The 21,764-nt window shown below is 49.7% G+C and overlaps 1 protein-coding gene and 1 long non-coding RNA gene across 6 annotated transcripts in view; one reads left to right on the top strand and one right to left on the bottom strand.

Annotated features, from left to right (window-relative positions):
- ATP2B4 (ATPase plasma membrane Ca2+ transporting 4) overlaps positions 1–21,764 on the bottom strand; it is a 95,273-nt gene that overhangs the window by 52,579 nt on the left and 20,930 nt on the right. The gene's annotated exons all lie outside the window — the stretch shown is intronic.
- LOC116659299 lies at positions 14,625–17,253 on the top strand. Its single transcript, XR_004314621.1, has 2 exons — positions 14,625–15,664; positions 16,968–17,253. It is a non-coding gene; the product is annotated as an uncharacterized LOC116659299 (long non-coding RNA).

Genomic DNA, 21,764 nt, shown 5'->3' with positions numbered 1-21,764 from the left:
CAACACAAATCCCATCAGCTTCAGAAACTTGGAAGTAAGGGCTCTCCTACTCTCCCTGTCTGTCTGAGGGGCCCGCGACGGAGCCTTCTGGTCTGACCCCACCTCTAAGAGGTGAGGAGAGCGCGGAGAAGGAGCCCAGACCAGAATGAGCTGCAGGGCGGTCCGCCACCTTCCCCCACCCCATCAGCCTCCCCTACCCCCAACACACACTTACAGACCAGAAGGCCAACCTGATAGAAGATGCCCAAATCCCCTGTGGCCCCTCTGAGTACTCGGCCTGATGCTGTACAGAAAGTCTGCAGCCTGCCTGCTGTGGTTATCAACAGGTCAGGCGCTCAGCTCGGATCCTGGAGCCAAGCCCCACCCGCCTCCAAAAAGCTGTCAGCGGGAAGGAGTGAGTAAAAGCCTCCGGTGGTTGGCAATACAGGGTGGAACCTCATTACATAAAGGACACAGAGGGATCTCTGAGAAGGATAGTGAGTTTGAAGCCTATGAGTGTTAAAGGCTCTCTGGGGTGGCCAGAATAAGACGGCTGTCATTCAGATTAGAGCCTAGGGCCACCACAAGGTCGCCAGGGGGCAAAGTTAGCCTGTGCGTGAGTGACACCAGAGGGTCTCACATCAGCATTTCTCCCCTCAGGAAGGCAGGTGGATGAGGGGGAGAGGGCGGAGTCTGTGCAGGTGAGAATACGGAGGACTGAAGGTGGCAAAGCTGATCCTGAGCCCTGCTCTCCGCTTCAGAGAGGGGCTGCTGTGTGTCATGCACGGGCGACTGCCCCACACCAGCCACCTAAGTGGGAAGAGGCACCCGAACACGGCGGGTCCAGCTCTGGTGAAACAGTCCCCACCAACTTGAGTTCAGTTACTGGGGGAGCCAAGTCTCTCTGGTCAGCAGCCCCTCTCCAATAAATAGATGACATCCTTGCTTCTAAAGGGTAAACACGGAAGTACACGGACCATCGGATGAGGGCTTGACGCTCTCATCCATCACTTTTCCAAAACTCACACATGGCCTGAGTGCCTGCTGATTCCCATCCATCCTGCTCGCGGCAGGTTGCCCTGGGATGCAGGCAGTTACACCTCCTCCTCTCCCAGGATGCCCTCTGCCGCCTCCTTCTCACCTTGCACTTTTGGAGCTACTCGGACTTGCAAAGGGTTATGCAAGCAGGACTTAGTTTTGTTGTTGTTGCAATTTGTTTTAAACATCACATTCCCTTTCTTTTTAGACGTCATCAGAGAATCCTGAGGAACAAGGAGGTCTATAAAGAACCTGAGGCAGTGAGTCAAACTCCCTTCAATCCTCCTGGCAGAGGGGCAGGCAGCACCACAGAGTCTCCTCTCTGATTCCGCACCTTCAGGCATAGAAGCAGTGGGAAGGACTAGAGCAGCAAGAAGCCCATTTGACTCTTAAGTAGAACTCCTTAACCTTTGAAGAGGATGCTCAGAACAGTGCCGACAGAGCGCTGAAGTGGAAATCAGACTTTACTTTTTTTTTTAATCTCTCCCCACTGCAATGTTTGTTCCATGAAGGCAGGGATTTTTTGCATGTCTAGTTCACTGCTTTGTGCCCTGTGCCTTGAAGAGAACCGGTGTATCAGCTAATTTTTTTGGTTGAATAAACAGTAGTAGATATAGAACCAGATTTCCCATCTTCCCAGGCACCCTATGAACAAGTCACTTCGCTTTGTTAGTACTCAGTTTTCTTAGGACTCAGATTCTCCCACTGTACCTGGGGAAAGAATCTACCCTGCCTTTTCACACCATCCTAAGAAAGCGATAAAGGAATTGGGTTATAAGCAGAAACAGTGCTTGGAAATCTTAAATGAAAGATGACCAGCGTCTCAAGTGATGGGCGAAACAGCCTGATTTGATCTTAACGAACTTCTAGCCCTTGAAGCAGAAGAGCAAGAAGCCCCATGCGCCCCTCCAGCTTTCCTTGCCGGGGGGGAGCTCCTAGCACCCCGAAGGGAATGAAAATTCCAGGGCAGCTCCATTAGCAATAACCATTAGCTAGGGTATAACCATTAGCAGTAACCACTAGACTACACGGCCTTGGATCTCTAGACAGTAGGGGCAGTCTGAGTCAGAATTCCTTACTTCGAACCCCTGCTCAAGATATCAAATAGGAAAGATTCTTCCACTCACACAGGGAATCAGAAAAGGTCACTTAAGATTAGAACCCATGGGACACGTGGAAAAGAATGAAGTTTGTCTGCTTCAGGCTGCTCTACAGACATGTACATAGGTCAGGCACTAAGCTTCTGGCACAGAGTCAAAGGGGCGGAGCCCAGTTGGAACCCCAGTTTAAGGTGGGCTCTCCGTGAAAATTCTTCCGGAGTTCAAAGGCGTAGCAGGTGCCAGTACTTCTCTCTGAGCTCTGATCTCTTCGAATAAGAGCTCTCCGTGACTGCTAGGCTTGCCTAGCCCCTAACCTTATTAGGCAACTGGCAAAGGAGAATCTGTAAGTGCTCACATGGCCTCAGCCTCAGCCGCGATGCTCAGCGGCCTGGGAGGTCCCACCTCTAGGCGGGTCAGGGTTAGTCACTCGGCTCAGGGCATTCTGGGTAAGGTATGTTCTCACTGCCCGTTTCTAGCATCTTGCCAGCCTAGTGACCACGGGATGGAAGTTCAAACTCTCATCCCTTCCTGCAGGGGCAAGACATCAGAATACTTCACGTGATCATTAAATCATTTTAATTTTTTTCCCTCCTAAAGTCCTGTAACATCTGTTCTATAACTTGACGTGTGAAAGCACTGTCACACGGGACGGCTGTGATTCCCACCTCGCAGATGAAAACACTGAGGGCCAAGGAGACAAAAAGTGGTTTGAGGGGGAGGGTAGAGCTCAAGTGGCAGAGCGCATGCTTAGCGTGCACGAGGTCCTGGGCCCAATCCCCAGCACCTCCTCTAAAAATAAATATAATAGACATAATAACCCCCCCAAAAAAAGTAAATAAAAAAAATTTTTTAAGTAATTTGGTCTTTGGCAAGTCAGCGGCCCTGACTGCCTGCTGGCCTGTTCATCACACTGCACTCCTTCCCCCAGTCTGCACCTCTTCATTTTCTGACGAATGTCTAGTTAAGCCTTTTAACAGCAGGTGTCTCTGGGGTGCAGAGAATAAGCATCTCCGCTTAGGGGAAATGCTGGCTCTCACACGTGCTCCTCTTTCAGAATCACCCCCATCACACCCCGGACGATGGGGGTGAAGGGGAGCCCCAGACACCCCTGAGAAGCGGGCCGCCCTGCACTTCCCGACACCTCGGCCTGCAGCTGGTCCCGCTAGCAAGCTCCCAAGTGGGGAGCTGTCAGGAACGGAGACCTCATTCCTTAAGCCACCAGACCGTAAACGATAGTCAGACAGTTTCCCCCGATTTTGTAAAAAAAAAAAAAAAAAAATCCTTTACTCTTAGAAACTTGCCTGGGTGCTGAAGGCAAGATACACCCCTAGACGATGGAGAAAAAGGGGTGCTCCCTCCGCAGGGGCTAAAGTGGGGGGATTTTGAGAATCTGAAAGGAACCCACCCCGTGAATCTCCTCTGCCTTCTCGTGTTGAATCTGGCGGCTGCATGGGAAATAAAGTATGAAAGGAAACAGGAGAAAGGAAAGAGGGGGCAGGGGCCGAGGGCTTCGGGCTGGTGCAGCCGGACCTGCCTGGAATAATAAGCAACCACTCTAAACCGTGGCCTCCGAGCTGCCGACACAGCTGCTCAGTGGAGCAGACTCTTGTGCCTGCCCTCCCCCCCTGGGCTGGGACTTCGGCTCAGAAGTGAATTGGGAGCACTTGCTGATGCTCTGGTTGGAGTGTCAGTGCCACTGAGGATGTGAAAGCAAAGAAGGGCAAAGCTGGTGGGGGCGGGAGGTGGGGAGGTGGGGTGTGTGCACATGGGAGCAGGCTGGCCCCGCCTTAGGAAACACTAAACTGAAATATGAAACCTGCTTCAAGCTCACCCTTCCCCATCCTTACGCCTCCCTGCACAAAACCTGTTCCCTTTTCTCTGATCCGGAGGCTTCCACATCCCAAATAAGGCTCCGTGGGTCCCTATTTGAAGGAGTCGGGGTGGGAGTGGAGTGGGGGTGAGGAGGGAGGGAAATAATATCTGTGGAGCACCTGCAATGAGCCAGGCACCACAGCAGGCACTTTTGGTGAAAATGCAGAGAGAGATCATATATGTATACACGCACACACACACGTGCGCATTATCCAGGCAGCAGCCTCGTCTGGCGGGGGATGTGCAGTGGTGGGTCCCTACATAGAAGCTACTGTCACTATTACATATACTGTTTCACTGAATCTTCACTGACAGCCCTGTAAAGGAGGGCGCCCTGCTTTACAGTAGGGAAATACAGATTGGGAGAGCCGGGGTCTATGCCCTAGTCTGAATCCAAAGCCACCATGCCTCGAGTACAGGGACAATCTTATGAGAAACAAAGCTATGGATTGACGAGAAAGCCCACGTGTACCTATCTATCTGTTCCTGGCCCATGATCCCTAAAAGCTCTAAAAGAGGACCTCCTTACCTCTTTGAACTTCCCCGGCAGGTGTAGGGGTAGGTCCACAGCTTATCAGCTGACACTCCGGCTCCATCCCATCCCCGCCCCCACGTGCGCATCCCCCCCAGCCAGAATGCCCTTGGCTCTGGACGGGTGTGATTCCAAACATACCCAATTTCCACCTGGAGATCCCAGGAGTGGGGATGAGGGCTGCCTCCACTCTGCTACCTCACACCCCTGGCCGTGGAACCCGCAGTGACTTGGGAGAGGCACAGAGATCCTGCCCTGGATTACTCTGTCTCCTTTCTCCAGCATGGGCAGTTCCTGCACCATTACTTACAGTGTCCTAAGCTTCACTCCTTCTCGTGGGCACTCCCATGCCTCTGAGAGGGCCTTTCAAGAAAGCCGGCAAGCATCAAACACGGCCGGCTGCCTAGCATGACGCATCCCTGGCTGGCCCTTCTCCCTGAAGGCCTAAACTCCGCACAGAGGCTGCTCCGCTCCCTCCTCACTATAAGCCCCTTATTTCCACGACCCAGATTCTAGCCCCCCGCCCCCAATCCCGCGCCAGTCCCTCCCACTCAGGTCTAGCAGCCATCCTCGTGGAACCAGGTTCTTTCCCTTCCCATGCCTGCCCTGCCCTAATTGCTCCTCTGATGCCTGCTGGCTCGCAGAGCAGACCTGAGCATATCCTCTCTCCTCCAATCTACTCAGGCCCTTGGGAGGCATATGGGAAGAAGGTCAGAGGCAGAGCACGTTGGCTAAAGTTCAGCTGGTGGGCGGCACCACCTGTCATCAGCAACAGCCAGGCCCATGCCAGGAAGCCAAGTGAGGCACCAAAATCAGTCCTCTGCACTGGCCCCAGGATGGCACACTGTGGCCTGTGGTTCTGGCCCTGGTCCTGGAACCCGATGCTAATTCTCAGCCAGCCCCTAGGACTTGGGTTCTGGTGAGTACTCCCTTCCTGCACAGAGAACGTCACTTGCTGGTTAGGTGGTACCCACGAGGCGCCCTCGCTTGCCCTCCCCCTCCCCTAGTCTGCTGTCCTGAGGTGTCTCCTTCACTTCAGCAGCAGAAATGCAGTGCCAGAATCATAGCATCTACCTGGAGAAAATGTGTCGTCCTCAACCCCCTGGGCCTTAGGGATCCAGAATTTTTCTCTACTTCCCAGAGCCACCTTGCACTTGGCCGAACCAAGTCTATGCATACCTTGGACCCAGTTATCTACTGGGTGCATCTCCCAAAGGTGCTCCCACAGGTTCAGAAGGGGGAGTGTACAAGGATGCTCACTGGGGCAGTATTTGTGGTGACAGGAATAGAAGGCAACCTGGGACCCCCCCCTCCCAGGGATGTACAGGTAAAGGGCGTGTGCTTGGTAACGGGGGATATTATGCAGCCATAAAAAGCACAGATCAGATGTGCACACAGCAATACTGCTGATCTCCAAAACAGTGCTTCGTGGGGGTGAAAAGGGTGCTTTAACAAAAGTTAAAAACACACCCATCTAAAGCAATACTATACATTTTAAGGGACGTATTTAATCAAAAAGATACATATTATCACATTAGAATGTTGCTCACAGGCAAGGAAAGGAAAAGACCTGGGATCTGGGGAAACTGAGCACAGGAAGGGCCTTGCACGGACCAGTGATAATCCTGGGCCATGAATCCATTAGCATGGCTGACTCAGTAGTCTGCACCTGAGGGCCAAAAAATAAATAAAATAAAAAATAAAATAAAATAAAAATAAAATAAAATAAAATAAAATAAAATAAAATAAAATAAAATAAAATAAAATAAAATAAAATAAATAAAATAAATAAAATAAAATAAATAAAATAAATAAAATAAAATAAAATAAAATAAAATATACTATGGTGCTAAAGCCTTTCAGACCTGGAGAGACTGTCCTTCTAAGACACATAATGGCAATGATGACAAAATGTATCAGTCCTGGCCAGATGCCTTCAGGGGACAGAGGACGGTCAGGTAAACAGATAGCACATACTTTCTCTAAACAGTGTTACCAAGGATTGACCCAAGGCTGATGATAGTCTGTTCCTGACCGTCTGGCCTGTTGATCCAGCCCATGTCAGAGACCCCAGGCACCATCGAGATGAAGACAGGATCTGCATGGCATGGGTCAGGAAACTGAAGCAGGAATGTGTCTAGGAGGGCATTGTCACCACCACCCCAGCTCCATCCTAAAATAGTATTAACATATCCAGACAAAAAAGGGCACTCCGTTGGGCCCAGAGCCATAGGGAATGTACCCTCATTCCAAGTAATCTGAGTCATACTGGCCCGGGTCACCTCTGTGGCCTCCTATGAGTCAGGGGGTGCAGAGGGAGTGCTCACAGCAAGCCAGAGATTAAAAAAAAAAAAGGTGGCGGATGAAACAGCAACACTGATCATTTCCTTCAGCTGATTAAGGACAAGAGTCGACTTCAGGTGGGAGTGACAGTGCCAGCTAGAAGGTCTGTTGCCTACTGAAAGAGATGCTGGCAGTCTCGCCTGATCCCTCCCACCAGCTCACAGGAAGTGCTCAGGATACGGGTTAGCAAGGGTCTCTGCCTCACGCTGAGTAAGGCGCAGCTCCTCGGAATCGGGATGGTTAGCCACTGGGTCAGCAGACAGGAGGCAGCCCCTGGGGCGGCAGCACGCACACTCTCTGGGGCAACAGAGATTGCCTTTTCTTGGGGCTGCCGCTGGTTTTCCCACATTTTGGTTCCAAGGGAACAAAGGGGCTTTTCAACAGCTGGATTGGATCCTGTGCTGTTTTTAGAAACAAATTTCAGCAGACTCATGCCTCGCTCATGGGGAGGGACGGGGCGTCAACCTCCCTTGGCTGCTGGAGTCAGGATCTCATGGCTCCCAGGCCCAGGTTCCGGCGGAGTCCTCAGTGGTGAGAGGAAAGAGGAAAGCAGCCCGGCCTCAGAATGAGGAGGTCACAGGCCATCCACCAAAAGGGAGTGCCGTGGGCAGCTGTCCCAGGGGCTCAGTAAGAGAGGAAGCAAAACTACCTTCCTGTGTGACCTGGGCATGAGCCAGAGGACCATGCACCGGACACCAGGCCTGGCGGGCCCTCCTGTTGCCTCCCTCCGCTCCACGAGCATCTCACCTGTACAGAGTACAGAGTCATCCTTCCAGCTCCGCCCGCCCAGCCATCTCTCAGCCCAACTACTTTCTGAAAGTCCCAGGCAAATGGACAAGGGCTCCATTCTGAGAAGATGACGTTTATCAGGAAAGAGAGAGGGCGCACGCCCCAGTAACCCGTCACTTCCCTGCCCCAGTTTCACTCTCCCTTTGAGAACGACGCAGAGGTGACAACGCATCTTTGTAACAACATCATGAGAAGCTGCAACCCCACCAGGCTAAAGCACTGAGAGCCTCGAGTGGGGGCCTGTTCCTGACACTGCCCCTGGATCCAGGCTGTCAGGGGAGGCACAGGAGGGTCTTGTCACCTCTCTCCCTCCTGTAGTCCTTCCGGGATGCTGATGTCTGCTTCTGTTCATCTCAGGGCAGCCCGCTTTCCCGGAAAGACCCTGTGATCTTCCCAAGGAAAGCCCCCCTCCTGTGAGTCCTTGAGGTAACAGGCCTGAGAGGGTGTCCCTGTGAGATTCAGGGGAACACCCAGACCCCTTTCGAGTTCAGGAACTAAGCACCCTCTGCCTCCTGTTTCCGACCTCCGCAGGAGATGACAGAGGATGGGGCAGTTCACAGGGGAGGGGGGCAGCGGACACAGAAGACACCCCCCCACTCACTCCAGGCTCTGCAAATATTACCACCCCGCTGGCACATCTGAATCCCATGCTGCCTTCGCTCTGCCCTTTCCCACAGCCCCCGCAGGAGGGCTGGTCCCAGGCCTGGCATCACCTCTCGGCATCACCTCCCGGGGGCGCCTGCCCACTGCTCTGAGGCCAAGGCAGCAGTGTGGCGCGGCTGGCGGAGCAGGAGCAGCTGCTGTTTCCCAGTCGGGGCGACGGGCTGCTGTAAACACTGGCTTTGGGTTGCTATGGCGAAGCCAGTGCGCAGCCCGGCCGTGGCGAAGCTATTTATGTGCCTGTCAAGGCAGAGTGGTCTGTTTTTTATTATTTTACTTTCAAAGTTTTCCTTTCCCAACCCCCTCAAACAGCTTTAAAAAAAAAAAAAAAAAAAAAAAAAGACCCACCACAACTTTGTCGGGAACGAAAAGGGTATATACAGCCAGAAAGTAGAGCTTAGGACTTGCGCCAGCAAAGGCAAACCCGAAGTGAGGAGGAGGGTCGGGTCCTTCAGAGCAGGGAAGGTCTGGCTTCTTGCCCGTGCATGCCTCTGCCTCAGCTCGCCGAGGGGAAAGGCCCAGACACACGGCTTTCTCACCTCTGCATCATCACATCACTGAGACGAGACAAAGCCGCTTTGTCCTCTTCCTTCCTGTCCAAGCCAGGCTCCAGCCAGCAGCACTCCTCACCCCCCAACTCCCCACCGGTCCCTACTGGCTGCCAGTGTCATCAGGATGAAGACGCTGAGGCTTCCCACCAAGGCTCATGGGAAGAGAGCCTCCAAGCAACCCCACCTCCGTCCGCCGCGGGTGCAGGGCCACCGGCATGGAGCCGGCCACCCGCGGCGGGACGTCTGCAGGAGGTGGCCTCTGAGGTGCCTCTGAAGGGACACACGTTTCCTCCACTTGTCCAGAGACCTTCCATCCAATCCTTACTCCTCGAGGAGCTCCGGGAAGAAGGGATACGCCTTCTCAACAAGATTCAAGGTTTGAGTCAGGGGGGTGAGGACCCCTGGCCAGCACCAAGGAGTCACCATGCAAGGTTCAGATGCTGAAGGATGACCAAAAGGAAGGCTCATTCATCCTTGGACGCCTGTGTCTCCAGGGCGTCAGGCACAAGAGAAGAGTTTTTGGTAGAAGTGGGGAGCGGTCAGGTCAGGCTCTGGCCAGGGCACCGCAGCCTTCCTTCTGCCCTCCCGACTCGCCCAGCCAAACACGAAGCAACAGGTGAGAGGAAAGAAATGGGCCCCTGAGCATAGGCCACTCAAGGAGGGCAGGAGAGCGGAGGAACCAGCCCCTGTAGTCATCACACACACACACACACACAACTAAGCAGAAGTGTGCGCTGACCGATAAATAAGCCAGGCACCAAACAGAGAGTCACCTTCCAGAAACAGCTGGTTGGAGCACAAAGGATGCTGCAGGGCTTTATCGCTTCTCTTTCTCCTCCTCGTTCCAGTTCCTTCGGGATGAGATCCCCTTAGTAGGAGGCAAGCCTCACTGCCGATGGGCTTACTAACCAGATTAGCAATAGAGTTAGGGCAGAGTTCAGAAGAGCAAATCCCACAGATTGTTCAATTCCTCCCAACTCAGATTATACCTGAATGTCCCCCAGATGCCACCATGGCTCAGGAAGGGTAGCCGTGAGAACCAGCCCCACGGGGAGGAGAGAGGCAGAAAGGGGAAGCTGCTGCGGATTCCCTGAGGGACGCACCCTCTGCTGCCCCAGGAGAGGTCAGAGTCCTGACTGACAGCCCCGGTTAGCTGATAGAGTCTTGCTGGGAAAATCAGAACTTGGGACAGAAATCAGCCTTGGCAGCACCTTGAGGTCAAAAGAGCAGAGCAGGCATGGTTTCTAGGCTTGTCAGACCGACTGTCATCAGCATCCCATCGTTCCTGCAGGGTGGGAAGGGAGAAGAGGGGAGGCGGGAAAGGGTTCAACACCGCCCTGGACTGCCGCCCTGCACTGCTGCCCTGGGCTGCCACGAGTAGGCAGAGAGAAAGGCACCGTGCAAGCTAGTGCGGGCGACCCCAGTGCTTCCGTTCCTAAATCTCACGGTGTTTACTCAGGCTGAGTGGCCATTACTTGGGAATATGTAGAAAGACAAAGAGAAGCAGACACATCTCAGAACCGCCAAGGCAGGTTGTAAGTAAGTAGTACGCTTCCAAAAATCATGGGCTAGAAGGAGCATCTATTCAAAAGGGCTCAGATCCGTGGTGACGGACACAGGACCCATTGTTGAAAGAGACAAAGGGCAGGTGAAGAGGTGACTCAGCCCCAGCTGGTCGTTGTTTATGGACGTCTCAGGGGAGAGGGAGCGGAAGGTACCATGTATTCTCCTGAGTGAGCAGAAAGCACGTATCACCTCTCCCCGGCTCGTCTGCCCCCGTGCCGGACCTCACGTGTGCAACTGATGAATGAACCACACTTCTCTGGGCTGGGTGCTTTCGTTTCTAAGAGAAGGAGAAGGAGAGGAGGCCCAGAAGGGACCCCTGTCTCCAGAGAATCAGTCATCTGAGTTCAGGAGGGACAGTGGCGCCACCTTGCAGCTTGTAGTCCCCAGAACCACATCCCCAGCACTCCTTCCTCTTGGGGCTATGACATTGGTGGGCTGAGTGGATTGCAGGCACATCACCCCTGTGCTCCAGGACACAGTCCCAGGGCTTTTCGTGCAGACAGAAGGGAGACCAGCCATCATGGCAGGAATCATCCCCTCTCTAGGGAGAAGCAAAGGTAAACATAAAGAATCTAAGCTCTCCTAATGCTCATTCGATTCTAAACTCCCACTCATAGCATCTTAAACATCACTTCTGTACCTCCAACGAAAAACCTGGGAGGAGGACCACGGTGATGCTGGTGGAGCTGGGAGGGAGGGAGGTCTGTAGGAAGTGACAAAAAAAAGGATGTTTTCTGGTTTATTTCTGAAGTACTGAGCTGCCAGCAATCATGGGAAAAATACCTAGTACCTAATCTCTTTCCACCTCCTCATTTTTCCCTGTGTGCCTCATCTCCAAGCTTCTGCTTGTTCTTATCTATGTATATCCCTTTCCCCATCTCTCCCTCTCTTCTTGCCTCCTTCTTTCTCTCTCTTCCTCTCACCCCCACAATCTATCTACCTGTCTGTCTGTCTGTCTGTCTATCTATTTATCTATCTCAATCTCAAAACCTGTCTCATTCTCTTTGTCACATCTCCAGGGACAACCTAATTGGACAGAATTCTGTTCCCCCCACCTCGGTAACTTCTGACACAGTCGGCCCTGTCTAGCTCACACTGGCTCAGACAGTGAAGGGTATGAAGTGCTGAGAAGCAAACCGGGCACTTGTGGGGCAGCCACAGCCTGCACCAACACAGGGCCAATCCATGTCACTGGGGTCACGGATGATGGGTCACACAGGATGAACTCTGAGAACCAATCTGAATTCTCCCAAATCCATCTGGAGCTTGCCTGGCCAAGCCACATATGGAGTATCTAACTATGCCTGAAGCAGAGGCAGACACTGAGGACTGAGAAGTGAGGGGCCCTAACAGAGATGGGGGGAGAGGAAGGATGTAAGACTACTGCTATGGATTACAAACACCGGGATTTAGTATGCTCAGCCAAGTCCCCAGTCTGGCATAAACAGGGAAGTGGCCTGAGGGAGGAAAAGGCTGGGAGATTAGACAGAGTGGTAAAAAGACCCCTGGGCTACAGTCTGACTCCGGCTCCTTTCAGCGCTGCCCCCCGAAGCTGAAAATTCAGACCGGAACGTGATAAGGGAGTCGTCCCCAACTACAAGCTGCAAGGTGGCTCCACTGTCCCCCCTGAATTCCACTCTGAGCCTGCAAAACTAGGGCTGGGGATAGACAGATGGAGGCTCACCTCCAACTAACTCCCTGGTGACATGGCTGCCTTCTTCTAAGCTCTCCCCACCACTACGCAAGTACTCAAGGATTCGCAGAGGGGACCAGAGGAGGTGTCACAAAAGGCATCAGAACCCAGCAGAGCCAGACGTTCGCAGGCACCTCACACTGTTTGCCTAGCATCTGCTTCGGCAAAGGTTTGCAAGCGTGCTCTTGTCCCAGTTTCCCCAGGCTCACAAGCCCTGGCCAGCTGTTCCCAAGCAGTCAGATCGCCCTCACCAGAGAACAATCCTTTGCAGTTTGGGGGGGTGGGGCAGGCATCAGTTCCTTCCCTTCAGGGCTTCAGTCACTGAACCCTCCCTCTGCAAGCAGCCAAGTCCAAAGAGAAGCTGAGGACACGCCAGCCTGCTCTCTCCCCTCCCTCCTGCAACAGCCAACTCAAGAAAGAGGACTCCTTTGTGGGGGAAGTCCCATGGCCTTGAGGCTCTGGAAACTTTGCCGTCTAAGGCTGTGGAATTCTTCTGCCGGGCTCCTGCACTTAATCATCACCGCTCCCCGACTCCCGACTCGGGGCTTTAAAAGGTAGCATCGGAGCAAGGAGTGCAAAGACGTCAAGGAGAAGGAAAACCAGAAAGCAGAAAGATAACCACCTCCAGCACTGGTCTGCTTAGTCACGGAATAATTGTGAGAAGGAAAAGAAGAAATCTCAGTGTAGACCACACTCCAGAACGCTCCCCAGGACGCCCAGCTAACAGTGCCCGTGGTCCTGCTCCAGGTCCCACAGAGCACGTGGCTCCCACTCCTAACCTGCTTGCAGAAGGATTACATAGGGGTTGGTTGGTTGGAGACTTTCTACTTTCAGCAGATCTGAAAATTCAGAGGCTCTTGGCCCCTTTTGGAAAAAAAAAAGTGCTTGAGAGCTTGCAGCTGTGAGTACAAGGTTTTGGAACATTAACTTCCAAGGTGGCAGAAGTGGCCTCTTAGGCCACGTTGCCATGGTTTCCAAGAGAACAAACAGAGGTGTGGCCCTAAAGAGGGGTAGGGGGTGAACTGCCTTTTTCTTCCGATGGGAAGAGTTTCGAGAGTCAAGACAAGAGGGGGTAAAGTGAAGAGAAGTTTATAGAAGGTTACAGGGGAAAGAAAATGGACAGTCTTGGAGAGTCCCATCCATCCCGGGGCTAGGCTGGGGTGACAAGGGACTGCACAGGGGAGGAGATAAACCTAGGACTTAAACAAGAACACGAGCAACCTCGCTTCTATGTCAAACGTGCAGCCAACCTAACCCAGGAGGCAGGGAGAACAGAGGCTGAACTTGAGCTGCTTTGGGAAAGGCAAGGACCTCCAGTCTCTGAGTTTTGTCTGCAAGAGGACAGGTGAGCCCACTCACCAGCAGTGGCGCGCAGAGCTGCTGCTCCCCAGAACTGAGGCCCCCCCCACTGCCCACGCCCTGCGTTGGCATCATCCTTCTGCCTTCCCAGGTGCCCTGCTCAGGGCTCTTTCACTCTCGTTCCAAAGGAGCCAGATGGGGCAGAACAGTGCCAAGTGCCAAAACGCTGCATGTCTTTCCAGCAGGAGCAGCCGGCTGAATGGGGCCACCTGGCCAAGGAATTCCCTCTCCCGCTCACGGGCAGCCCTCTGCACTGTACAAGAGCCCCCTGGGTGCCCCTTCTAGAGCTGCTGCCAGCTTGACTCACACTGGAGACATGGAAAGGACACAGAGCTCCTCAGGACTCCACTCTGCCCAGAAGCAGCACCTTTGTAGGTGAAGCACCACGGCCGCCCTGCTACCTTCTCAAAGCAGAGAGAGGCCAGGGGTTGACTGGCCACAAGGCTAGGAGGCAGGCCAGACCGAATCACAATTTCATCACTCGTTATGCACTCGCCAGTAAGTTCCTGGCCTTTCCAAGGAGCAGAACCTCTCCTTTTCCTACCAACGATATCAAACATCTCATAGAATCTCAGAGTCACAGCCCCGCAGGGAACTTTGCGGAAAGCCCAATACAAACACCTTCATTTTATAGAAGCATCCATGAATCAAACACTGCTAGGCACTGGGACAAAAACGCTACACAGTAATCCAGATGGGAAAGCAGGACACAGGAGGAGGCAGGTGATACAAAGAAATCTGTACTATGCGTCAAATGAAGGGCGGAAATACCTCCCTTACCCATGCACCTGTGTGTACCCGATACCCCCAGGGTCTGCCCTGCAGCCAGCCAGGAGCATCAAGCAACTGCCGGGGAGAGCTCATTGCACCCCCACATCCCTAACTCTGGGCTCAGCCCACATCCTGAGCAACGGGGAGCTTTCTCAGGTCTTTCCAGAGCTCTACATACAGGTGTGCAGGGTGTGCCCTGAACGTGAGCACATGGTAAGGAGGGGACTGGGAGATGAAACACGTTAAGTTTTGCCGGTAGGCTACGCACCCGTGGGCTGTGTTCATCTGAAGGGGGCATCTTGCTAACGTCTTTAACAAGGGGGCCTGAAGGGCCAGCCGTTGCACTTAACTGTCAGCCTGGCACACTGCCTTGGGTCATGAGACCCTAAGAAACAGCAAAGGAAGAAAGCCAGAAGTGAACCTATTCTGAGCAGAGGATGCACCAGAAGCAGCCAGCCCGGGGGGTCCAGGCCCAGGCTGGAGCTCTGCCTGGGGGCGGGTCTGCCCACTGCTGGCCGGGCTCCTGCCCCTCACGGCTCATAGGCTCACCCTTGACAGTTCTTCCCAAGTAAGTAGCACTAGGCTTGCCTTCCCCTCAGCACACCCTCCTCCAGGTCCGTTCTTCCTAGGCCTCAATTTCCTCACCTGAAAAAAGGAGATAATGAGAGTAACCCGCCTCATATGGAAGGAATGTTCTTTTGCCTTTGGATGGAGATCAACTGCATTAAGAAGCTGTTGCAATAGCTCAGTGGTACAGTGCGTGCTTAGCATGCATGAGGCCCTGGGTTCAATCCCCTAGTACCTCCATTAAAAGAAATGAGTAAATAAATAAACCTAATTACTTCTCCCCAAAACAAAAAGAAGCTGTTGCAAAGAGAGGCAATCAAGGCTGCCCTCTGCCTGAGGTTCCCAGGGCCTCTGGCCACCTTGTTTCTACACTTCCCAGTACTGGATCTGGACCTGGCTCCCTGCACCAGGAAGACGCTGGTTCTTCCCATTCATGGACATCCCAGCGTCTCCAATTTTCGCAGCTACATCTGGGGAAATCTGCCTGCCTGAGGTGCTCTTTGAAGGGGCATCAGGACATCAGGAAAACTGAGGAGAAAGGCAGACAAGTTCACGAGAGTCCAAGAAGACTGTGGTAAGAACTCCCATCCGGGCACTGCCTCAGTTTCAGAGCACTTCGACGTGTGATCTTTGAGACAGCCTTTGAAGATAAACAGGGCCGATGATACTATTTCCTTCCACAGACTGTGTGACACGTGGTCTGAAAGGCGACATGACTCAGTGAAGGCCATGCAACCCCAGGGAAGGGCCTAGAAGAACAGGCATCCTACATGCTACAAGTTCCCATAAAGAAAGCGGAGACAAATAGGAGCGAGAGAATGAAAGAGCAGGCTGTGTAAAGCAGGTAATTTCACGGGGGATTCCTGTCTGATGAGCTCAGGGGGTTAGTGCAGGTTCGCCTACATCCTCTGAGAGGTAACCGTGAGACACGCTGGGAGTGTGTGTGCTGACGGTGTGTGTCATCGTCTTAGCCGTGGATACCTTGAGAGTAGAGACTGTGGTCCAGATAGAGGCTCAGAAGCTCTGGTGCATTGAGGGGGTGTAAAAGGGAGAGAAGCTGAGAAGGGAGGGGAAAAAAAGGGGTGGAGGAAGATTCAGAGAAAGAGAGTCCTTCCCTAAGGGAACGCCCAGACACAGAAGTCTAAATAAAGAAGACAGGACACGTCTCTGTTAGGAAACCCTATGATTACAGTATAGTTCATCCTGAAGTGCCAAGCACGAGACCAGAAATGACAGCAACTGATGAGAAGAAATATACAAAACAGAAACATACAAACAAAATCTCAAAGACACAAACAGGAAAACAAAAGCTGCTCTGGATGGAGTCTCTGGACCCTGCGCCTACAGCAGGGAGAACAGAGCACCCCTGGGGCAACAGTAAACTCTGAACCCGCAGGGCAGGCAAAGGCAAGCTTGTAGCCCCAGATAATCCCTTCTGTCCTCTCCCACTAGCGTTTCTGGGTTCGGGTGACGTCACGCACAGTAAGTATCTATTGGGAAGAGAGACCCCTGGAAGGGTGAAATCCCAGAAGAGGCAGAAGAGCAGAGTTTACAAACAGCACACTCGGCTGCGCCTTCCCCCACGTTCTGGACAGCAACCCTCCCTCGTGTCCTGCTGCAAAGGAAACAGTAGACTGTTCTCTCTATATTATTGCAAATTACCATAGGCCCAAAGAAGTCTGATTAAAGAAAAGAGAGCATTCATCAACAAATGAATGGATCAGCAAAATGTCACATATCCACGCAATGAAATACTATCCCACCTTGAAAAGGGATGAAATTCTGACACATGCCACAACGTGGATGAACCTTGAAAACATTATGCTAAATGAAAGAAGCCAGAAGCAAAAACACAAGTATTGTGTGATTCCACTTATATGAAGAACTCCAGGCACAAAATCAGAGACTGGAAGTAGCGTAAAGGTTGCCTGGGCTTGTTGGGGTGGCGGGAAGTGTATGGGGGTTATGGTCTGATGGGCTAAGTTTCCATTGGGGATGATGAAAAAGTTCTGGAAATGGAGAGCACAACAATGTGAACATAATAATGCCACTGAACTGTACACTTAAAAATGGTTTAAAGGATACATGTTAACGTTTTGTGTATTTTAACTATATATATATATATGTATTTTTTTTTTATGAAGAAGATGGGAAAGCCAATGGAATAGTGCTGGCACAGACAAGTGAGAAGGGGAGAACAGAGCCCAGCTCAGGACTGTGGAACCCAGCTGCCATCTGCGGCTGTCACCAGGAGCTCAGCCCCATCTTGCTGGCGGAGGTGGAGGCCCAGTGGCGCAGAGGTCAGTGATCTCAGACATGCCCAGGGCTGAGAGCCCACGGAGGGCCTGGCACAACATCAAACAACTCAACAGGTGACCTGGCAAGGCTGAGAGGCAAGGCCAAGGGGAGGGGAAACAGACTGGGCTTTCTGAATACCATGTTCTGTATGTCTGTGTGTGCGCGTGGGGTTGAGGGGGATAGAAGGGCACTGAGGGCAATGGACAAGTCATCTTTTCAAGGAACAGAGGAAAAAGTCAGCTTTCATTTACTCACTCTCCCAAAGTCACCCCATCATCAGCTTAGAGCCCACGGGCGTCTGCTGAGGACAGCCTGATGGACGATGGAAACGTGGTCTCCAGTCTTTCTGAGCACTTTATTATGTATGATCTCAGTTGATCCTCCCAACAAACTTGGGAAATAGATACCATCACCCCCATTTTATAGAGAAGGAAACTAGGAAATACCTTGTCTAGGACCATAGAGTAAAGCAGAGTCAGAATCCAAACCCAAGTTTGACAAAGGCCACACTTTTTAAACAATATTGTCCTGAAGGGGGAACGGGGGCTTTTTTCCTCAGGGACGAGTCGCCTTGAAAATATAGGGCACTGATCAAGAGTGCTGGCTCTGTGGCCAGACGGACCCAAATCCCAGATCCACCGTAACTACCTGTTTGACCTTGGGAAAGTTAATGTCTCTGCTCTTCTGTTTTGGTAACTCTATTTAAAATTTTTCATGAGATTTTGAGATAATTAAATAATCCATGAAAAGCACACAGTGCTGCCATGCAGTGAGCACTCAAACATAATTATTGTGATTATGATTTAATGCTATCAATCAGCCCATTTCAACTACTGGGTTCTGGAATCACTAGGAAACTGCTCACCAGTCAGAAGGTGAGTGGAGAAGTATTATAGTATTTCCCTTGCTTCTGCGTAAGGAAGAAATGAACACCTTACGGTGGGAAAGGATTTAAGGTCATCCAGACTAATTTCTTTTCCAATATTAGAAACCGTTCTCTTCTCACTGCTTCCTAAGAGCCTGCTCATTAGCTCTGTTTTTTTTTTTTTTATTCAATTGAAATATAGTCAGTTACAAAGTATCGATTTCTGGTGTACAGCATAATGTCCCAGTCATGCATATATATATATATATATGCACACACACATATATTCATTTTCAAATTCTTTTTCATTAAAGGTTATTACAAGACATTGAATACAGTTCCTTGTGCTCTACAGAAGTTTGGTTTTTATCTGTTTTTATATATAGTGGTTACCATTTATTTGCAAATCTCAAACTGCCAAATTTATCCCTTCCCACCCCCTTTCCTCTGGTAACCATAAGTTTGTTTACTATGCCTGTGAGTTTGTTTCTGTTTTGTAGACGAGTTCATTAGTGTCCTCTTTTTTCTTTTCTTTTTTTTTCAGATTCCACATACGAGTGATGTCATATGGTATTTTTCTTTTTCTGGCTTACTTCACTTAGAATGACGATCTCCAGGTCCATCCAATGTTGCTGTAAATGGCATTATTTTATTTTATTTTTTATAGCCAAGTAGTCTTCCACTGTATAAATATACCACAACTTTATCCAGTCCTGTGTCGATGGACATTTAGGTTGCTTCCATGTCTTAGCTATTGTATATAGTGCTGCTATGAACACTGGGGTGAAGGTATCTTTTCGAAGTAAAGTTCCCTCTGAATATATGCCCAGGAGTGGGATTGCTGGATCATATGGTAAATCTATTTTGAGTCTTTTTGAGGAATCTCCATATATTTTCCATATTGGCTTCACCACACTACATTCCCACCAACAGTGTAGGAGGGTTCCCTTTTCTCCACATCTTCTCCAACACTTACGTTTGTGGACTCTTTGGTGATGGCCATTCTGACTGGTGTGAGGTGATACCTCATTGTAGTTTTGACTTGCATTTCTCTGATAATCAGCAATATTGAGTATTTTTTCATGTGCCTGTTGGCCATCTGTATGTCTTCACTGGAGAACTGCTTGTTTAGGTCTTCTGCCCATTTTTGGATTGGGTTGTTTGGGGGTTTTTTTTGTTATTGAGAGTTGTATGAACTCTATCTATTCTGGAAATTAACCCTTTGTCAGCTGCATCATTTGCAAATATTTTCTCCCATTTCATAGGTTGTTGTTTTGTTTTGCTTATGGTTTCCTTTGCTGTGCAAATGCTTATAAGTTTAATTAGGTCCTATTTGTTTATTTTTGCTTTTATTTCTATTACCTGAGTAGACTGCCCTAGGAGAACATTGCTAAGATTTATGTCAGAGAATGTTTTGCCTATGTTTTCTTCTAGGAGGTTTATAGTGTCTTGACTTATATTTAAGTCTTTAAATCATTTTGAGTTTATTTTTGTGTATGTTGTGAGGAAGTGTTCTAACTTCATTGATTTACGTGGGGCTGTCCAGTTTTCCGAGCGCTACTTGCTGAAGACATTGTCTTCTTTCCATTGTGTATTCTTGCCTCCTTTGTCAAAGATTAATTGACCGTAGGCCTGTAGGTTTATTTCTGGGCTCTCTATTCTGTTCAGTTGATCCATATGGCTGTTTTTGTGCCAGTGCCTTCCTGTTTTGATTACTGTAGCTCTGTAGTACTGTCTGAAGTCTGGGAGGGTTAGTCCTCCAGCTTCATTCTTTCTCTTCATTGTTGCTTTGGCACTACTCGTTAGTTCTTACTCTCTCTTATAGTAAACTGGGACCTAACTTGTGGTCTTTACCACCAAAGTGATTGGCATGCCTTCTCACAATCTTACAATCACCTTTTTTTAATAGCTGTTGTTATCCCCTTTCAACAGTTGAAGAAATTGAGGACCAAAGTCTTACAGTGAACTAGTGGTCAAGCCAGGCCATGAACCCAGGTCTGCCTGACTCCAAAGCTCATGCTCTCAGCTGTATATAATTATATGAGAGGGAAAGGGGACCCATGGTAGAGGGGAAAGTAGCTGCGGTTGAATTCCAAATAGCTGGATTGGAATCCAAGCTCTGTGACTTTGCACCAATTTCTCACCAATAGCATCCATCATTTAGTAAGCTTCTGGCGTTTAATAAGCATTATTATGTGTCAAGCACTGTTTGACTTCTTTTTACAGATATGAAAACTGAGGGGCATCTCTGCTCAAAACCACAGTTTCTAACTAGAAGAGGCAAGTTTCATTCTCATGCTGTCTGAGTCTTTTCCTTTTATCATGCAGTTTCTCAGAACCTTAGTTTGCTTATCTTTAGACAGGAATCAGTACTCATTCTCATTTAATTCATTCTTCAATCAATGAGTGCTTACTAAGTTCCAGATCTTGTTTTAAGCACAGAGACACAGTAACAGAAACTATAAATTTTAATGCCTACTTTGTGTCTGGCACTCTTACGTATATTACACGACATTGTGAAGATGAATGATTCAGAGTGACTAACATGGCAGCTACTCAAGAAATGGTCATGGTTATTATTTTCTTCCATATCAGGGCCTTTACCTTTTTTAACTGTCATATTTCCTGTTGTCTTCATTCTTTTCTTTCTTTCCATTGTCTTCTCCTCCACTTGTTTGGAAGTTACATTATTCCTAGTTTTTTAGGGTTAGCCTAGAAATCTTAAGAATTCTAGCTTGTATATTGAACTTGAAGACTTCTGATAATCAATATCTCTAACCTCTTCCCAAACAATACTAGGATCTTAGAAGACTTAACCTCCACCCTATCTCCCAATTTTTATGCTATCATTCCTGGGGATTTAAACTATAGCTTCTTTTCACTGTCATAGACTAAACACTTCTGTCTTTATTTTCTTTGTGATCCATATTTGGATTTAGCACCATGTTTACAATTTCCTTTGCTCATCATTCCTTCTTGAATCTTCCTTTTGGGTAATTTTTCTTCTTGAACTATTTCCCTTAGATGTTGCTTTGGTGGAAGAAGACCTCTTCGTAGAAATCTGTTTTTGTCTGCAAAGGGCCTTATTTTGTCCTCATTCTTGGACATTCACTGATGACAGAATTCTGTGTCAGCAGTTGTTTGCTTCAGTGCTTGGAAGATATTATTCCACTATCTTCTGGCTTTTATTGTTGAGGCTGAAAAATCTGTTGTCAGTCTAACTGTCATTCCCTTGAAGGTAACTTATCTTTCGGGTTACTTTAAAACTACTTATCTCTGGTGTTTTATAGTTCCATCATTGTGTGTCTAATGCTGAATCTTATTTATCCCCCTTGGGATTCATTAGGCCTCACAAATATTATAATCATACTTCATCAATTCTTGACCATTGCTTCTTCAAACACTGTCATACTCCTCTCTATTATCTCCTTCTGGAGCATTAATTAAGAATATATTGGGATCTTTTTATTCTTTTCCAGGGGTGGGCAAATTATACAACCTGGGCCAAATCTGGCATGCTGCCTGTTTTTATAAATAAAGTTTTATTGGCACACAGCCATGCCCATTCATTTATATACTGTCTATGGCTGCTTTCATGTTACAATAAGAGCTGAGAAATGATGACAGAGACCATATCGGCCACAAAGCCTAAAATATTTACTATCTGGCCCTTTACAGAAAAAAAACTGCCAATGTCTGCTTTATTTTCTATGCCTCTGTACCTCTTCCACACTTTCCATTTTCATCTCTTCCATCTTCTATATAATTTTCTCAGAAATAT

Source organism: Camelus ferus, chromosome 23 (genome assembly GCF_009834535.1).
Source record: "Camelus ferus isolate YT-003-E chromosome 23, BCGSAC_Cfer_1.0, whole genome shotgun sequence".
Lineage (NCBI taxonomy): Eukaryota > Metazoa > Chordata > Mammalia > Artiodactyla > Camelidae > Camelus > Camelus ferus.
This window is presented reverse-complemented; position numbering and strand designations above follow the sequence as displayed.